We start from the raw sequence: 17,752 nt of genomic DNA on the forward strand, positions 1-17,752 counted from the left end.
TTTGTTGCTAATTAAACATGTATGAAACAGTTAACAACGATGTATATTACTGCGTAAAATGACCAAAATACATCATAAACACTATTTACCAACTGAAAACATTTACAGAGCAGTATTTATCACACAAAGCTGTAAAAACCCAAACAACCTTTAGTTTTTCGAGTTTTCCACCTCTCATTAGCTTTGAAACACCATAAACAAAGTATATTCAATAACACAAAGCAATGAAAAAACCAATACCAATGTCCACCAAAATGATCTTTAATGGCAAGTATCTGCCAATAACATCAGCCATCTGTAATTCTACTTTTACAACAAGTGTAATGTAGCAAACCAAATATTAAGAACATTTGTATTGAACAACCAAACAAAATGGGCTGCATTTTTCTCTCAGTGACACATAAACAATGAGATCATGTGTTTTGTAATTTCACCAATAATCAACTAAAGCTGCACTATTTGAACAGAATAATAAACAAAGTCAGATGTTTCTGGTTTGGCTGAGCAGAAACACACGTTTACGTCCTGATGAGTGAAAAAAAGCAATAGTGCAGCAGATTAAATGCATATTTAATGAGAATCGTTCACTTTGGTATAAAAGCATAACATTTGGCACAGATACTAAGGGCCACTATTTTGGAAAAAGGTGTTGGACACTGAAAAATTCAGTATGGGGCCATTTTTCAAGATTTCATTGCTATTCAATAGTTATTATATAAACAGAAAATGCTCGGATCGAGCCAAACAAGGTGTCAGTGGAAAGGTCTGGTCCTCCTGAGTCCAAATATGTGCTTTTTAACTAGAGGCCGAATTACGCATGAAGGAGGCCACAGGAGTTTGGTGTTTTCCTGCACCAAGGTAACCTTGGTCAATGGGAGGCATTTGAGTGTTTCGCCTCTAGTGGACGTAGTTCTAACGCTGCTTAGGAGTGATGCACATATTCAGACTCGGGAGGACCAAACCTTTCCGCTGACACCTCTTTTGGTCGGATCGGAGCATTTGTTGTTTATATAATAACCATTGAACAGCAATAACAGCCATCTAGAAAAATGGCCGCCATATTGAATTTTGGAGTGGCCGACGCCTTTTTCCAAAATAGTGGATCTTAGAGAGTATTTGTGGCAAATTTCATGCTTTTATACCAAAGTGAAGGATGTTTTTTACTAATTTGCTGCAATACAAAGATTTGGTGGCAGAGCAAGCTGACATATGGTTAGTTCTGTCTGGAAACGCCCACATTTCAGGATTGCCCCGCCCAGAACGTAACTGGGATGAACAGATGCTAGAGTTGTAAATCTTTGTCTGAACTTCACCAGGCCGGGTCAGGTAGCATCACATGAAGCTGCTCATCATGTTTACTGTTGTATACAGCAGGGTTTCTCAAATGGTGGCACATGTCCCCCTAGGGGTACGCAATGGCTCTACAGGGGGTACTTGAGAGTGACAGAGAGAGGAAAGTTAACAAATAAAAGCATTGAAAATATGGGGTTTTATAATGTTTATCTTTAGTTTAAAATGATAATCACACTAAATATTACCACAAAACGACAACAAAAAGAGAGAAAAACATACTGAATAATGAAAAGAACAAACAACAACAAAATATACACAATTACACTAAAAATACACAAACACTAAGATAGAAAAAGACTTACTGTTACCAGCAACACACAACATGACAACAAAGACACACAAGATTACTACAAAATACACACAAAAATAACAGAGAAACATACAAAACGACATAAGGAACAACCAAACAACACCAACAAAACACACACACACACATATTGAGAAAATTTTAATATTACCAAAAACACACAAAACAAGAGAAAAATATGCTGAAAATAAAAAGGAACAGACAGACAACAACAAAATACTCAAAATGACACCAAAAACACTCAAAATGATGATGGAAATGAATAAAACATGAACTGAAAATACGAAGATCTGTGTTGGTCCCACATCAGAAATAAATCTATTCAGAATGCACTAAATACTGTTTCTTTCCCCTTATTTACAACATGAGATTATTTTAAATGTGTGTTATCACTCAATCATTCATCAATCGGACAAAGTACTCGTGGCCCATAGTGATGTGTGACATTTCACTTTTTTTAATGGGTGAAACAATTTTCTCCAGAGGTTCTGAGTGTTGAAATAAATGAGTCACTCATTCCACAGCTTTTTGTTGGCGTCATTATCTGAACAACCAATTTATGTAGCAACAAAATAATTGCAGCTGTAACAGGCACATTTATGATCAAAAATGATGATCATTTATCCTCCCTGTGTGAGAGCTGATATTCAAACTCTGAGAAAACAAGGATTCACGGTTTATAAAAGCTGCCTTTTGGTTTTTAGATTTAATCACAGGCTTCACTGTGTTTGTGTGGAGTTTAAATGATGAGGAGGAATGTGATATTAAACTGTTTTAGTGGAACGAATATCACAAGTAGGGCTAGAAATGTGTGTGACTCCACATTATGTAGTGGTACAGTGATAGCAATTGGTTTTACATGGTTGTGTGTATTGTAACTAGTTAGGTGTTAGCATGATTATTTATGTAACGTATATATATATAGTATATATTACAGTAATCCTCCAATAACTTACACACAAGATTAGCTGGGGAAACAATTCTACTTGAATTTTTATCAAAAAATCAAATATTTCAAGTAATGCAAGTAATAATCGGCTATAAACTGCAAGGTGTGAAAAAGATCATTTTGGATTAAAATGGTGTCTTCACTCAGCTATGTTTCTGAAGCATTGCTAAAACAAAGTGGTGCTTTTATAGAGTAACAAAATACATTTTCATTACCATTAAAATTCATATATTTATGTACAATCTACATCTTATTGATACTGTAATTTATGGTAGGGTTGGAAACCCTTGGTAACTCACTATTCTCCAACTTCTATTTACTGGACTTTTCTACTCTTTCACTACAGAGTGCACAAAACAAACACATGTAATAATTCTAACTCCAATGTTTTAGAAGACACTGAATATATGAAGGGATTGACTTCATGCAATGTAAGACATGACAAAATACTAATATACAGGCTATATATGAAATTATTTAAGATAGTTAAGCATTTAGTTGCTTTTCTCTGGATGTGACAATGAACACTTTTACATGGGAGCTAAAATTATAAGTTAAATCCTATTTAAATTGACCTTGTGAACACTTAATTCCGAATGCAAATGTAATTCCGAATTCAACTTAAGTCCGAATTCGGTGGTTGGTTTATTCTGATTTTAATTTAGTGTTAAATAGTTCCTCTATCTTGTAAACGTTAATTCCGGTCGTTCTGCACATGCACGACTTGCTGCAATGACGCTCTGGTGACGACATAATCCAAGATGTCTGCCTCGGCTCTATTCCAGGCAGACATCTTGGATTATGTCGTCACCAGAGCATCATTGCGGCAAGTCGTGCATGTGTAGAATGACCGGAATGAACTTAAAGTGGACATATCATGGTTTTAAATCCTTCCTTTTTACATATAAATCATACAGTTATGGTCTATATAAAGCAGAACTGCAATGCTTGGGTCTGAATTCCTCATTATTATAGCTCCACCCCTTTTCTACGCCTTTTCTGATGTGCTTCTGAGAGCAACTCGTTTTGGTGCGGTCTCTTTAAATGCAAATGAGACACTTCATACCCCGCCCCCTCTTCAGGTGACACTCGGTTCGACTCCACCCTGTTCGGCCATTTTTGTAGTTTGATAGAAGAGATACGGCTATGTAGCGGTGCATAAACTTTTTATTCAGACGTTATTTATAAAATGTCAACAACGTTAGACTTGTCCATCCAGCCTTACATGTTCCAGCCAGAGTCTGACCCAGTGGAGCGAGATGAAAATGAAGATGATGAACCTGCAGAACCCTAACAAGTGAGCTAACACAAGCACCGAGCTAACGCTAGCGCCAAGCTAACGTCACGAAATGCATTTTAATACAGTCTTTTCAAAGACAAAAACATCAAAATGAAATGACTAATGAAAACTTTAGACTTAAATTAAATCACGTAGGCCATATCATCAAGGATCTAAAACGAGCACACAGCGCTAACATATGAAGACGGTGCAACTGCTAATGCTAACAACACAATGACAGGGACGTCTTATCATCACACTTTTTAGCGTTATTTACAGTTTACCGAAGTGCTCTGTTCATCGTCTCCAAAGATAGAAGGAATTGAACCCTCAATCAGACAAAGTCTTTCTGTAAATCCTTCTTTATACTGGTGGAGGTTGATGAAGCAGTCATCATTGAAGTGCTTCACACACACTAAAATGACCTTACCCACAGATGTGGTACATTTCTATAAAAAATAAAACTCAACCAGACACTTTGAAAAGGTTCTGATGCTGGGAGACGTTGTAATGAAGCGTGTGGGTTACTACATCCAACAACCCAACATTTAGACTTATCCTCTCGTAACTTCTGCATCCTTGAGCTTGGACTACAAAATAAAAGCCAGAAATAAAAATGGCGGATTGCTCGAAGTGTTGGACCTGGAGTTGATGTACTAATTTGGCAGTTCTGCTGCAAATACTGTGACGTAAAAGTTCAAAAAACGTAATAGAGAATAGAAAAATTGAAAAAGATTGAAAAATATGAGCAAAACAGAATATAAAGATATCAACGGAGCACCTGAAGAGACAAATTTGATTTTTTCTGTACTTCTAAGCACTAAATATACATCAAAATGCATTTAAGGGCTAAAAAAGTAGATTTAACATGATATGTCCCCTTTAAAGCGGAAGTAAATGAGACTATTTATTTATTAAGAGCCTTAAAAAACATGGATATAATGAAAAGAGTGGATGGACCATACCTGTCAAGACCGGGAATCTCCCGTATTTTAACCCTCTTTCCCGCCATCTTCCCGTATTAGTATTTTCCCATAAATATCCTGTATTTTAATGTAATAATAATCGAAAGAACTTCCACCTGAAGTGACCTGAGTGACAGTTCTCACGAGATTAGTGCTGACAGCGGCAACAAACCTGGAAATAACAGAACAGAGATGATGAATGAAAACATTCTGGTGAAAAAAACAAAGAACTGGTGTAAATACGTTGTAAAATATAAGATAGAGTTTATCTTCATAAAGACCATCAGGATGTGACACAGTTACACGTTCTGTTAGATTAATAACTGATATTTTAACGTCTACCACAGCAGAAGGAACCACGTAAGTCACCATGAAAAATCATCCAATCACAAGCTCCACAAATATACACTGTATATGAAGTGTTAAATAATGTAAAGTCTGTAATAAATGTGTCTAATAAGTCATTAGTGAATACCAGAGAACCACATGAGTGAGTATGAGAAATTATAATAAAATATATAATAAAATAAAATGTTAATATTTAACTTAAAGACAAGCAACGTGAAATTAACAGTAAATATGCAACTTGTTGACTTGTATATAAACTGTAAGTATATTAAATAAACACATGTGGTTCATATACACATGTTTTTATTTAAGCTGTTTTATAATTCAGGAAATAGGGCTGGGCGATATATCGAGATTATATATGTATATATATATATATATATATATATATATATATTATTATGTATCAAATACTAGTTTTAGGAGTCACTGCTTTTACTACTCAGAACAACATGTTAGATGATTAATGAGTGACACATATTGATCAGCTGTTTGTTAATAAATGTCTCTGTGTAGCATTTTGCATCAAATTGTTTTTCTGGTCAGACTTTATTTGATAAAATTTTTGAGATTTATGTGGTTAGTTAGTTTATCATTCTACTAGATGTTAGAGCTACGATCTTTACCATAGAGCAAATATGTATTATTTATTATGGTTTTCCTGAGTTTTACGGGGCTTTATTTACCGGTGATTAGTTCCTATCTCCTTCTGCTGCTCAGAGTAAAGTCAAAACTACAATAAAAATAAAAGTGAAAACACTTCTCATGTGGTCTTCCATCCTGGAGCTGACAATAGACGTGAATATGTCACATTCTCCCCCCGTCCAATCAGAACCCTTCCCAACCCCCAGACCTAAAGCAGAATTTAATAAAGATAAATAAACCTGTTTTCCACATAAACCTCAATTCAGAATGACTATTTCCATGTAAACACGAAGCAGAGCACTTTAATTCTGAATTTAAAAAAAACATCTGAAGCCAAACCTCACTACTAACTTCTGACTGGGTAAACTGGGAGCTCTTATATATCAAAAAGAACATTAATCAAAGAACGTTAATCATGAATAGTGGAGTAGTAATTGTCAGACTCTCCATGGCAACAAGAGAAATAATAAAAAAAGATCTATGGGATTTATTCCAGTGATGGTGATTTATGGTAGTGTTACTCAGAGGAAGAAAACAACAGTTATGGCAGAGCAGTGCACGGTGGAGTGCACGTGTACAACCACAGCAACAATACGTGGTAGAGAATAAGAGGAAACCCCTGAAATACTATGATATCCACCATAGTTTAGCTCAACTACTACTCACACTACTCAGTTTATGTTTGTTAGTGCATGAGTAGACTTTACTAGTAATACTAGTAATCCTAATCCAGCTCCATAGTACAGGCCTCCAGCATCAAACCGCTAAACTACTAAACACTAGTGATGTTATGAGATGTGTCGAGGCTACCAAACATGTGTTGAGTAATGGAGGGGGCATATCGAGGCCTGTGTCGTTTGGGGGAGGAGCCTAAAATGATGACGAGCGAAGCTTCGCTGCTCGGCTGTACCATGTGACTGTTTCAGGAAGCGGTTCAGAGTTTGTCGGTAGTTCAGAGATTAAATTCCAGACTTTTTTTTGATAGTGTCATGGATTTCCCTTTGTCTTAATGTAGCTGTGATGATGTTGATGTTGAAAGATTCTCCTCTGATGTGACATAAATATAACACTTATTACCATATGAACAACCATGGCTTGTCTGGAGAGATACATGGTCAATGCGTGACACAGGAAAAACGAGTTCATATACTATGCTCTTAAGAGAAATCTAAAACCAACATATGGTGTCTAAATTAGCTTTAGCTTTTTACCCAAAAAAAGAAAGAACAACTGTTTCTTGTCAACTGTAGGTGGCAAAACCCCTGTTTGTCAAAGAACTGGATTCAGATTCAGACATTTCTAAAACCAGCAGCTGTTTCTGGAGGAAGAACGAGTCTGAGACAACGACACCTTCAATGTTTCACACACAGTATATCACACTTACAGCAGAGACTACTTGTTCTTCAGTGTAAAAACGTGTGTGCATGTATCAGAATAAACCAACAATCAGGTTTAGTTAAAACAAGTATATAACCTTAAATGATTACAATAAAACGTGGTTAATATACCACAACTGTTGAGATTTAATTCATACAGTTTAGAGAGATTGTTAATGTCATTCTATGTCATTTCACAAATGGCCCAACATTTAGAAATTTCTACAAATTGTTCCTTAATGTTTCAATAGTCACACTGTACATTTTTAGTGAGATCAGATGAAAACTTTTTGAGATATGGACAGTTTACTGAGGGGGGTAGGTGTCCTTTTTCTTTCATTTTAATCTTTCAATATCTCACAAACTACATCACAATTTATAGTATAAATATTACTCTTTCTGGGGATATAAAACAAGTTTTCTTCATGTGACTTCATTTATTTTTGGACCACAACTTTGGTGCTTTCTTCAACCAATTGGCTCAAACGCTATGACTTCATCTGACCATCGCTCCGAAAAAGTAAACATGAAAACAGGACTAGCATTAATCTCCAGTCCAGACTAAATTAACACACACTCACTAGTCACGTGTACTCATGTACTAGTAGAGTTTTACTATAGTCTGAGATAACAACTTTACGCTCAAACGACTCAACGGTAGAACTACAAGAAAAGAAAGAGAACGTTTCTTTGAGGGACATCCAGGCTATTGTCCACATGTCTCTAATGATTATTCATTTAAAAAACAATGACAATCACACTTTGGGACGGATTCACTAAAGGTTTATGGGTATTAAAACGTGTGCAAACATCACACTATGTGCTAATAAGGGGTCACAATGCGCACAGTGCGTTTCCCTCTGATAAATACGTAAAGTAGGCGGATCTCATAAAGGGCACAAAAAAATGGCAGGAGGAAGTGCAAAAAATAATAATGCAGTGGACGCAATGCAATTCATCAAATCTGGAACCGTTTGTGTGTTTCTGCATCAAAAAATAGTACGACTCAGAGGAAGGTGTAAACACACACACAGAGATCATAGCTGCAGTGAATGTTGACACATTACACAGCAGAGATGGAACAAAGGCTCCAGAGTAAAGAGTGTGTGAGGGAGAGAAACGTCACGCTGCCGTGCAAACACCGGACGTCCATACGATGTCTGTGTTCCTCTTCGTGTTTTGACAAACTCTCGTGTCGCGTTGATGGTAAGGAGCGCCATGTTAGGATCAGCAGCGTCATTTACGCAGTGATGGAACTGGTTGAAATCTGAGCGTGTGATGACTCAGCACTGCTCAGGAGCTCAGACCTGCTGGATGATGCTCAGTAGATCATCTTCAAATGGTGCTGACTGCGGACTTTTTTCTGTTGCTGCACCAGACAGAGAAGTTCACCAGCCTCCAATATAACTTTCTTCAAATGTCATTTTGTGCTTCTGTGCTCTCACCTCTCCACGTTGAATGAGCAAAAAGTTCATTTAAATCTCAACCACGTCTATAACCACCTATTAGTGCCACAATGTTAGTGAATTCCCCACAGCAGGTGAGGAAACAGCTCCACCAACGGATTTAGGGACACACCTGGTTTATTAGCCTTTATTTCACATCTTAGTGAATCAGCCTCTGTATGTGCAACACCCAGTGTTTATCACAGCTCATTTAAGGATTATCATCTATTGCTTTATAAAGACATTATTTTCATATAGGCTAATGTTTTTGCATATATACTGTATATAAAAAGAATAACGTTCAGCTAAATGATGTTTGGACGCTACAAACTTTTCAGTGAACAGAGCTGTGACTTCAGAGTTTGATAATGAGTTTCATAGTGTGTTGCTTCCTCTACGTCTATCTCTACAGAGTGAGGGAAGGTTGTGTGTCCTTGAAACGTGAACAAAGAGAGAAAGATTAAACTTTTAAAAGCAGCGGTCTGTGGGAGGAGGGCAGTATTTCCTTATTAGTGTGAGCCAGTTGTGTCTCTTTCATTAAAAACTGTTTGATAAATACCTGAGTACCTGTGTGTGTGTGTGTGTGTGTGTGTGTGTGTGTGTGTGTATACACTACTTCATGCATACTTAGGTTAATTGTTAGTGTCTATCCCTAAAACTCATTTTGTCTCTTCAACCAATCAATTGCAATTAAAAGTTCAAATGACACAAAGGAAAGAACAAAGGGTTTATTCTTGTCATAAAGGTCCTGTACTATGAAGCTGGATAAATATATCCTGATATCTTTCACCTAACCAAACATTCTCCATCACAGAGCAGAGTGGTGTTCCATAAAGCAGGTAATGTTCAAACTCTGAGTATGTTACCATGGCAACCTTGTCCGTGAACTAAACCTGGTCACTGGCAGGTTTTATCAAAGAAGCCTTGGGTTTCTACCTGGCTCCGCCCACCTGAATATTGTTTCTGAACACTTTAATGAACCTTAACACTTTTCTCTGAAACACATTAGTAACATCACACACCACAGACGTGTTCACATCATTACTAATGTTGTGTTGATTTACCTTTACCTTTTTTTTGTTATAACGGTAGTTTTCTTTCTAACATTGTAGATGTAGATCATTAAGTGAAACACACTGAGAGGTTGATCTACATTAAAACATCTACTGACGTCTGGAGTAAAGTTCACTGAATATAAACCTGTAGATAATATAAAGATGGAGATGATAATTTAAATTAATACACTTTTAAGGCTCGATTGTTGTTTTATATTATTATACAGTTAAATCTGTAGATCATACATCTATGAAGGTATGATGGAGCAGTGAATTGTGACGCTGCTCTTGGAAGCGATGGGTAGCGGGCGTGTGTGTGTGTGTGTGTGTGTGTGTGTGTGTGTGTGTGTGTGTGTGTGTGTGTGTGTGTGTGTGTGTGTGTGTGTACACGTGCGCTAAGGCCTCGTTACTGATTTGCAGTTGGTCACAGCTGCTGTAGAGGCTTGAATTAGATTTAGATTAGTTTAGCCATTGAGGCGAAGCCCTTTAGGTGTAAAACCTGTGCGTGCGCGTGCGCGTGTGCGTGTGTGTGTGTGTGTGTTCTGCAGCAAAGAGCTTCTCTGTCTCATCTGAAAATCAAACTTCTTGCCCTTTTAATAAGTGCTACATTATTCCTAATATTATCAGTGCACTTGGCAGCTGATGTTTTCACACACGTCTAATTATCTTCTGCTTTGACAAAAGGAAAGAGGAATAAAATCTTTGGATATAATCTACCTTTAGATGTGGCTCCAGTGTTTAAAGTGACAAAGGCGTCTGTTACACCAAATGTAATGTGAAAGGATTACAGCTGTACTTGAGCACAGAAAATAAAAGACGATATAAACCCTACATGAAATGCATCGTGGGAATTCCAATTAGAATGTGGAGAAAGGAATGTGTTCATCATTCCTGCCAACGTTTAGTAAAGCAGCTGTGAGTGAGTTTACGATTGATTTCCTCTCTTTTTGACAAAAACTGTTACTGAAATGTAAGAATTTTTTACAATATTAATACAGTGACCAAATAGTGGTGGAAAAGGTGGTAAAATGGGATTATAGTGAGCAAAAACACACAGAAAAAAGTGTTAAAAAGGGTTTAAAGTGTCAATATTGGAACAATTAGTCTAAACTGGCAAATAATGGGCATGATAAATGGTGAATAATAATAATAATAATAATAATAATAATAATAATAATAATAATAATAATAATAATCATGAAATATGGTGAAAAGAGGTTAAAAGTGTCAAAATATGTGACATTAGGTGTAAAAGTAATGTAAAGGGTTTATAAGTGCAGAACATGTCTAGAAAGTGGAAAAAATGTGCAGAAAAGACATTAAAATATGATGTAGATTTGTCAGAAATGTGAGTAATGTTGCAAAAATACATTAAATGGAGCAAAAATATGGCAAGAAAAAGTGATGAAAATAGGTTAAAATATGGTGAATTTGGTGTAGTTTCAGATGAAAAAACAAAGGTTTTCTGTGATGTTTTCTTTGGTCATTTGATAATTTTTGTTTTTGTTTTGTCTATTTTGACTCTGAGTGTTTATGTTGTCATTTGGTTTAATTTTGTCTATTTTTTAAGTAATTATGTGACATTTTGTGAACTTTTGTTATCATTTTGTGTATTTTGAGTCATTTAGTGTTATGATTTTTGTTTTGTTTAGTTTCTTTTTTTGCTTTGTGCATTTTGTATTATAAAGTATTTTTGTGTCATTCTGTGTGCTTTGGATTGGTTAAAAGTTACAAGTGAGAGTGGCCAAAAACTCACAGAAAAAGTGATGAAAATGATTTAAAGTGTCAACATTGGAACAATTATTTTAAACTGGCAAATAATTGGCATGACAAATGGTAAATGTGGTTAAATTGGTAAAAAAAAAAAAAAAAAAAAAAAGCATGAAAAATTGTTAAAATAATGGGTCAACATAAGTGAAGTTAGGTGTAAAAGTGGTGTAAAGGGTTTATAAGTGCTGAATATGTCTAGAAAGTGGAAAAAATTGTGGTGAAAAGACATTGAAATGTGATGTAGAAATGTCAGAAATGGGAGTAATGTAGCAAAAATACATTAAAAGGAGCAAAAAATATGGCAAGAAAAGTGATGAAAATATGGTGAGTTTGGTGTAGTTTCAGAAAAAGGGTAAAAATAAAGAAAAATAGGCTTAAATTGTTCAAATATTCCTGGTTTCTTCTGCTTTGACAAAAGGAAAGAGGAATAAAATCTACCTTTAGATGATGGCTCCAGTGTTTAAAGTGACAAAGTGACGTCTTTTTAGAAAATAAAAGATGGTATAAACCCTACATAAAATGCATTGTGGGAATTCCAATTAGAATGTGGAGAAATGAATGTGTTTATCATAAAACAGCTGTGAGTGAGTTTACGATTGATTTCTTTCTCTGACAACAACTTCTGCTACTTTGTTGTGGATTCAGTGGAGTTCAGTGTGAAGAATAAAGCACCAGTGATCCATCACAGGAAAAACATTCATCTCCTTTACTTTCATCTGTTTTCAACAAATGTGTGTCGAAGTGAGGCCATCGAGGCTTTTGATCACAGATATCTGCTGATTCAGCACAAAAACACAGGTTTTCAAACAAAAACTACTTTTTACTTCTTTACTCGCTGTAGCTTGGATCTATACATCATTCTTTCTGTGATATTAGTTTTCATTCTATAAATGTACCAAACACACAACCTTCTCTTTTATATTTAATCTGTATCTGCTGTATCACATGACTGCTCTAAACATTTATTCTGTATGATTTAAACATTCTTGTGGATAAATTTGCTTAATTAGTCCATTTCCTGTTCAAGTTTCCTGTTTTTTATTGAAAATATTGTTTTGATATAATAAAAAATCTTGTTTTTTATTGCTATGGTATTGATAAAACATATGGAATAGATTGAAGAATGATAAAAAACATTTCCCTGAATGTTTCACTTAAGGCCAAAATTTAAATATAATCAGAATTGTTTTGTAAATTATATTCAAACTTGTACCATTTCACTGCAAAAACATGCAGAATAAAAATGAATAAAGGTAAAAGTATGATGAAATAACTGCTCCCTATTTACAAATTTACAAAAAAGAAATGTATTTAAGCTTCTATTGCAGGGGTGTCAAACTCATTTTAGTCCAGGGGCCAAATACGAAGCAGGAAAATGAGTCATTTAATCATTACTGTGCTGTAGTTTACGCTTCCACATATAAATAAATGATAAAAAAATGTACGGCATCAATAATATCAAAGCAATAAGTGACAGATTTCAGTCCCTGCAGGATCTACACTTTCAATTTATTTGATTTTCTGGCCAATTTTCATGTAATTTGGGGACATTTTGTGGAATAATTTCAAGAAAATTTCAGGATTTGGGAAATATGTATAGTTCTTTTAACAATTTGAGATTAAAAATGTCTTTCATCATGTGATGAAAGCATGGGGGGCGATGTGAGCCCTGCTAATATTATGGAGTTTCATTGAATTTGTGTATTAATTTGGAGATACTGTATCTAGATGAAATATGTACAACTGTATTAGTTGGTAATTTACACAATGTTTTTTTGCTTTCTGCTGCAGGCCAAATTGGATGCTCTATAGGGCCGGATTTGGCCCCCGTGCCTTGAGTTTGACACGTGTGATATTTTGGGTTGATACATTTGTGCATCAGATTCCAGTCATCAACCTCACCACACGTACAATAATACCAGTTAATAATAGTGATCAGAAGGATCAGGTTTATTATAAAACCCCGTCTTCACCATAAGAAGTTAACTGTTGAACCCCAGAATAATCAGATTCATCTGTTTTTGGATTTTATGGAATTTTAAAATCCACAGAAAAATGATGAAAATATGTTCAAATATGGTGAATTTGGTGTAGTTTCAGATGAAAGAACAAAGGTTTTCTGTGATGTTTTCTTTGGTCATTTGAGAATTTTTGTTTTTGTTTTGTCTATTTTGACTCTTTTGAGTGTTTTTGTTGTCATCTGGTTTCATTTTGTCTATTTTTTAAGTAATTATGTGACATTTTGTGAACTTTTCTATCATTTTGTGTATTTTGAGTCTTGATTTTTGTTTTGTTTAATTTCTTTTTTGTGCTTTCTGCATTTTGTACTTATGGATTTTGTGTATTTTAGTCATTTTGTGTATTTTTTTGTCATTCTATGTGCTTTGGATTGGTTAAAAGTTACAAGTACGAGTGGCCAAAAACTCAGAAAAAGTGATAAAAATGATTTAAAGTGTCAACATTGGAACAATTATTTTAAACTGGAAAATAATTGGCATGACAAATGGTGAATGTGGTTAAATTGGTAAAAAAAAAAAATTGTTAAAATAATGGGTCAACATATGTGAAGTTAGGTGTAAAAGTGGTGTAAAGGGTTTATAAGTGCTGAACATGTCTAGCACTAGCATGCCCAAGGTTTTCTTACTCCTGCTGCCCTGCCCAGAGGCCGCCAAATGACACTGATTTGCAACTCAGTGGGGCCACCTCTCTTATGTAAATAAAGCCATTCGATCGGAATGTGCAGCTGGGCAGTGACAAACTTTGGGGGTTGGTGTAAATGATGGCCAGTGTTGAGAAACCAGTTTCTCCCAGGTAGATGTTTGTTAATCCAAATAACATTATATGGAATCATTGGATAAGAATGGCCAAATTAATATGAGCCATGTGTGTTGTGATCAATTAATAAACCACAATAAATAAAATTAGAAAAAGAAAAACAGTAATAAAGCAACCAAGCTCCTGTTTCCTACTCCTGTATTTTCACTATTTACCTTTATTGTTTTTGAAAAGTGCTTATAAATAAAATGTATTGTTGCTATTTATGGTAAAGTGAGATTTCCGAGTGTGAAAAGGACTGTTTGAGTTCTCACTTTAAAAAGGTAATTTCACGAGGTCCACCATTCACTAACCAGGTCCATGATTATTTTATTAAGCTATTATTTTACAAATTTGAAGAAAGTGCACAAGATGCACAAAGAATCAATGCTTCAACAGGGAAAAACAATCTCAATCTCTGTTTACACCATCAGTTATGCTGACATTATCCCTCTTGACCTTTGACCCAATGCGGAAGTACTGAACCATAGTGAAAGTTTGAAAAGGCTTATCACCTCAAGGTGAATAAATAGCCAACTCAGGACAGATATTTCACTGACTCTGGCGACTGAGAAGCAAGGATGTCAAAAGTTTACAGCTCTCAGCAGGCTTTGGAGATGATCCTAAATGACGCCAACCCCTGTGACTCCGATGGAGAAGAAATATCCCTTCAGCTGAGTTCTGACTCTGAAATTTCTTCCGGTAAGATTTTCTAAACATCCTTTTTTTTGTTTGCTGATTATGGCAGTTGTGTTTTTAATGTTTCATTAATCACATCTCAAAAATATGATCACCCTATACATGAGGAGGATTCGCCACCTTCAGAAAAGAGAGGTCGCCTGGAGACACACGAGTGGCTGACAGAGACGGCAAAAGACGGCACAGTGTGGCGTGAAGAACAGGTCGGAAGGCCTCTCCATCACAGCCCAATTGAAGGTCACGTCACAGATGGAGAGCCAACTGCTTTGGCCAGAAAAAAGGTGACGAGTCGCTTACAGAGTTTCCTCTGCTTCATAACTCTGGAAATGCTTCGGACCATTCAGGAGTGGACTGTCCAGCATGCACTCCAGACACAACATGAGAACTGGTTCATGGCCATACCTGAACTAATGGCGTTCATTGCCATCCTGCTTCTGTGGGGGATTGTCCGCCTTCCATCGCTGCATGACGCATGGTCAGCAAAACTGGGACTGCCCCGATCAACAGGATTATGGCTCGAAACCGTTTCAAGGACATCATGCAGCATCTACGCTTCGACGACAAGGACACACGCGGTGAACGAGTTGCGACTGACCGGTTTGTTGCAATCTCTGACGTTTGGGGGTCTTTTGTTGCCAACTGCATCACTTCGTACAACCACATCACCATAGATGAGCAACTTTTTCCAACTAAGACTCGCTGCTGTTTCTTGCAATACATTGCAACGAAGCCGGACAAGTTTGGTATCAAGTTCTGGGTGGCATGTGACCTTAAATCCAAGTATATGTGCAAAATCATCCCATATCTTGGCGAAGATCCCAGTCGTCCACCTGGGGAGAGATTGTCTGAAAATGTGGTGATGAAGCTTATGGAACCGTTTATGGACAAAGGAAGAACTGTTACAACCGACAATTTTTTCACTTCATTGTCACTAGCACGTCGACTGCACAGCCGGAAGACCACCCTCCTTGGCACAGTCAATAAGATTCGCCGGGAGCTTCCAGATTCAGCTAAAAAGAATTTGGCCCGTGAGGAATTCAGCACACAAGTGTTTTCAACCTCTGGTGCCACACTGACTGTTTATGTGCCCAAACGAAAGAAGACTGTCTGCCTCCTCAGTAGCGTGCACAGCGTGGTGGAGACTGAGGCTACTCGGAAAAAAAAGCCGAACACAGTCACCGACTACAACAGCATGAAATGCGGTGTGGATGTCATGGACCAGATGGTTCGAAAGTACACTGTGCGTTCAGGAACACGGCGTTAGCCAGTCGCTGTGTTTTACAACATGATTGACATTGCAGCGCTGAACGCACATGTGCTTTATCAGGCATGCACTGGGGTCAAGGAGAGAAGGGTGGACTTCTTGCTGGAGCTTGCAAATGAGCTTGCCCGGTCTCATATGGCAGCCAAGGAGGTGAATGAGCAAAACCTTCAGCAACAACCACCCACACCTGATGTGGGGAAAAGGGCATTGTGCCAGGTGAAGTGTTGCTGCAGGAAAAACCGTGCCACCAAGCGTTGTATGTATTGTGACAAGTTTGCATGTGGCAAATGCATAAAGGAGGTGTGGCAGTGCCAAAATTGTTCACAAAATCTCTAATAAATAAATTTCACCAAGAATGCAAACAAACTGTTGCCGTCTCACTATTACTACTTACTACTTTCTGTTGCAAAAGTTGAAATATAAGTTGCAACCTCTATGTAGCTGCTGTATGGGAAACACAAAGGAGAATACAAAAGGTCTTTGTGTCCTGGAACCTACCTAGCCACCCCCCCCACCCTAGCTGAGGGGGGAGTAGTGGCCTCAGTAACATAACAATGGTCACAAGCTGAGTTGTTCACACCCGCCATCTGACACCAGCTTGGACTTTATAGGTATAGGTGTCAAATGACACCACTCTGGTCATGCTAGTGCTAGAAAGTGGAAAAAATGTGGTGAAAAGACATTGAAATGAGAATATGGCAAGAAAAGTGATGAAAATAGTTTAAAATATGACAAGTTTGGTGTTGTTTTAAAAAAAGGTAAAAAATAAGCAAAAATTGTTCAGAAAATATTAGTTTGTTGAAGGCTAACCCTAAGGTTGAGAACCCCTGGTTTACACAACGTTTGGTATATTGTATTTTCATAGATGCTTTGAAGTGAATGTATTATTATTATTATTGTCATAGAAGTGTAAACAATGAATAATTAAGTAAGTAATTTATTTAATTTTGCAGATAAATGTGCTGTACAGAGCTGTGGAGAAATGAATACAAGTGTAACATCATAATAGAATAATAAAACATGTGTATATATATATATTATAGGAGCAACATCATAAAAGGATAAAAACTATTTAAAACCCAGTTAATTAAAGCTTTTCTTTTCAACAGATTCTTAACGTGTCCACACAGGAGAGACTGGTGCAGCTGATTATGATTATATTGTGACGATGAAGGTTTTATTCTAAATATTTGGATGAATTCACCACAGCTATCCCGTGTCAGCTCAACGATGAGCCGTTACTCACTATGAACAGGTTTCAGCGACATTTCATTCAAATCTTTTCAAGTGTACAAGAAGGATTTTCCACAGGAAGCTGTTCCCAACGTTTTAAGCCCCATCGTTCCCAGGAGTCTCCTTCTAAATCCCATCCTGCTAATACAGCGCTGGTCACACACATCTTTTAGGGATGTTTCTGCTATTTCTCCAATTATCACGTGCAACGCTGCAGCATTGTGCACCATGTTGTAAGATGTTTGATTAG

The 17,752-nt window shown here is 36.6% G+C and overlaps 1 protein-coding gene across 2 annotated transcripts in view; it reads left to right on the forward strand.

Annotated features, from left to right (window-relative positions):
- ca10a (carbonic anhydrase Xa) overlaps positions 1-17,752 on the forward strand; it is a 387,959-nt gene that overhangs the window by 338,365 nt on the left and 31,842 nt on the right. The gene's annotated exons all lie outside the window — the stretch shown is intronic.

This window comes from Gouania willdenowi, chromosome 19 (assembly GCF_900634775.1).
Source record: "Gouania willdenowi chromosome 19, fGouWil2.1, whole genome shotgun sequence".
Classification (NCBI taxonomy): Eukaryota; Metazoa; Chordata; class Actinopteri; order Blenniiformes; family Gobiesocidae; genus Gouania; species Gouania willdenowi.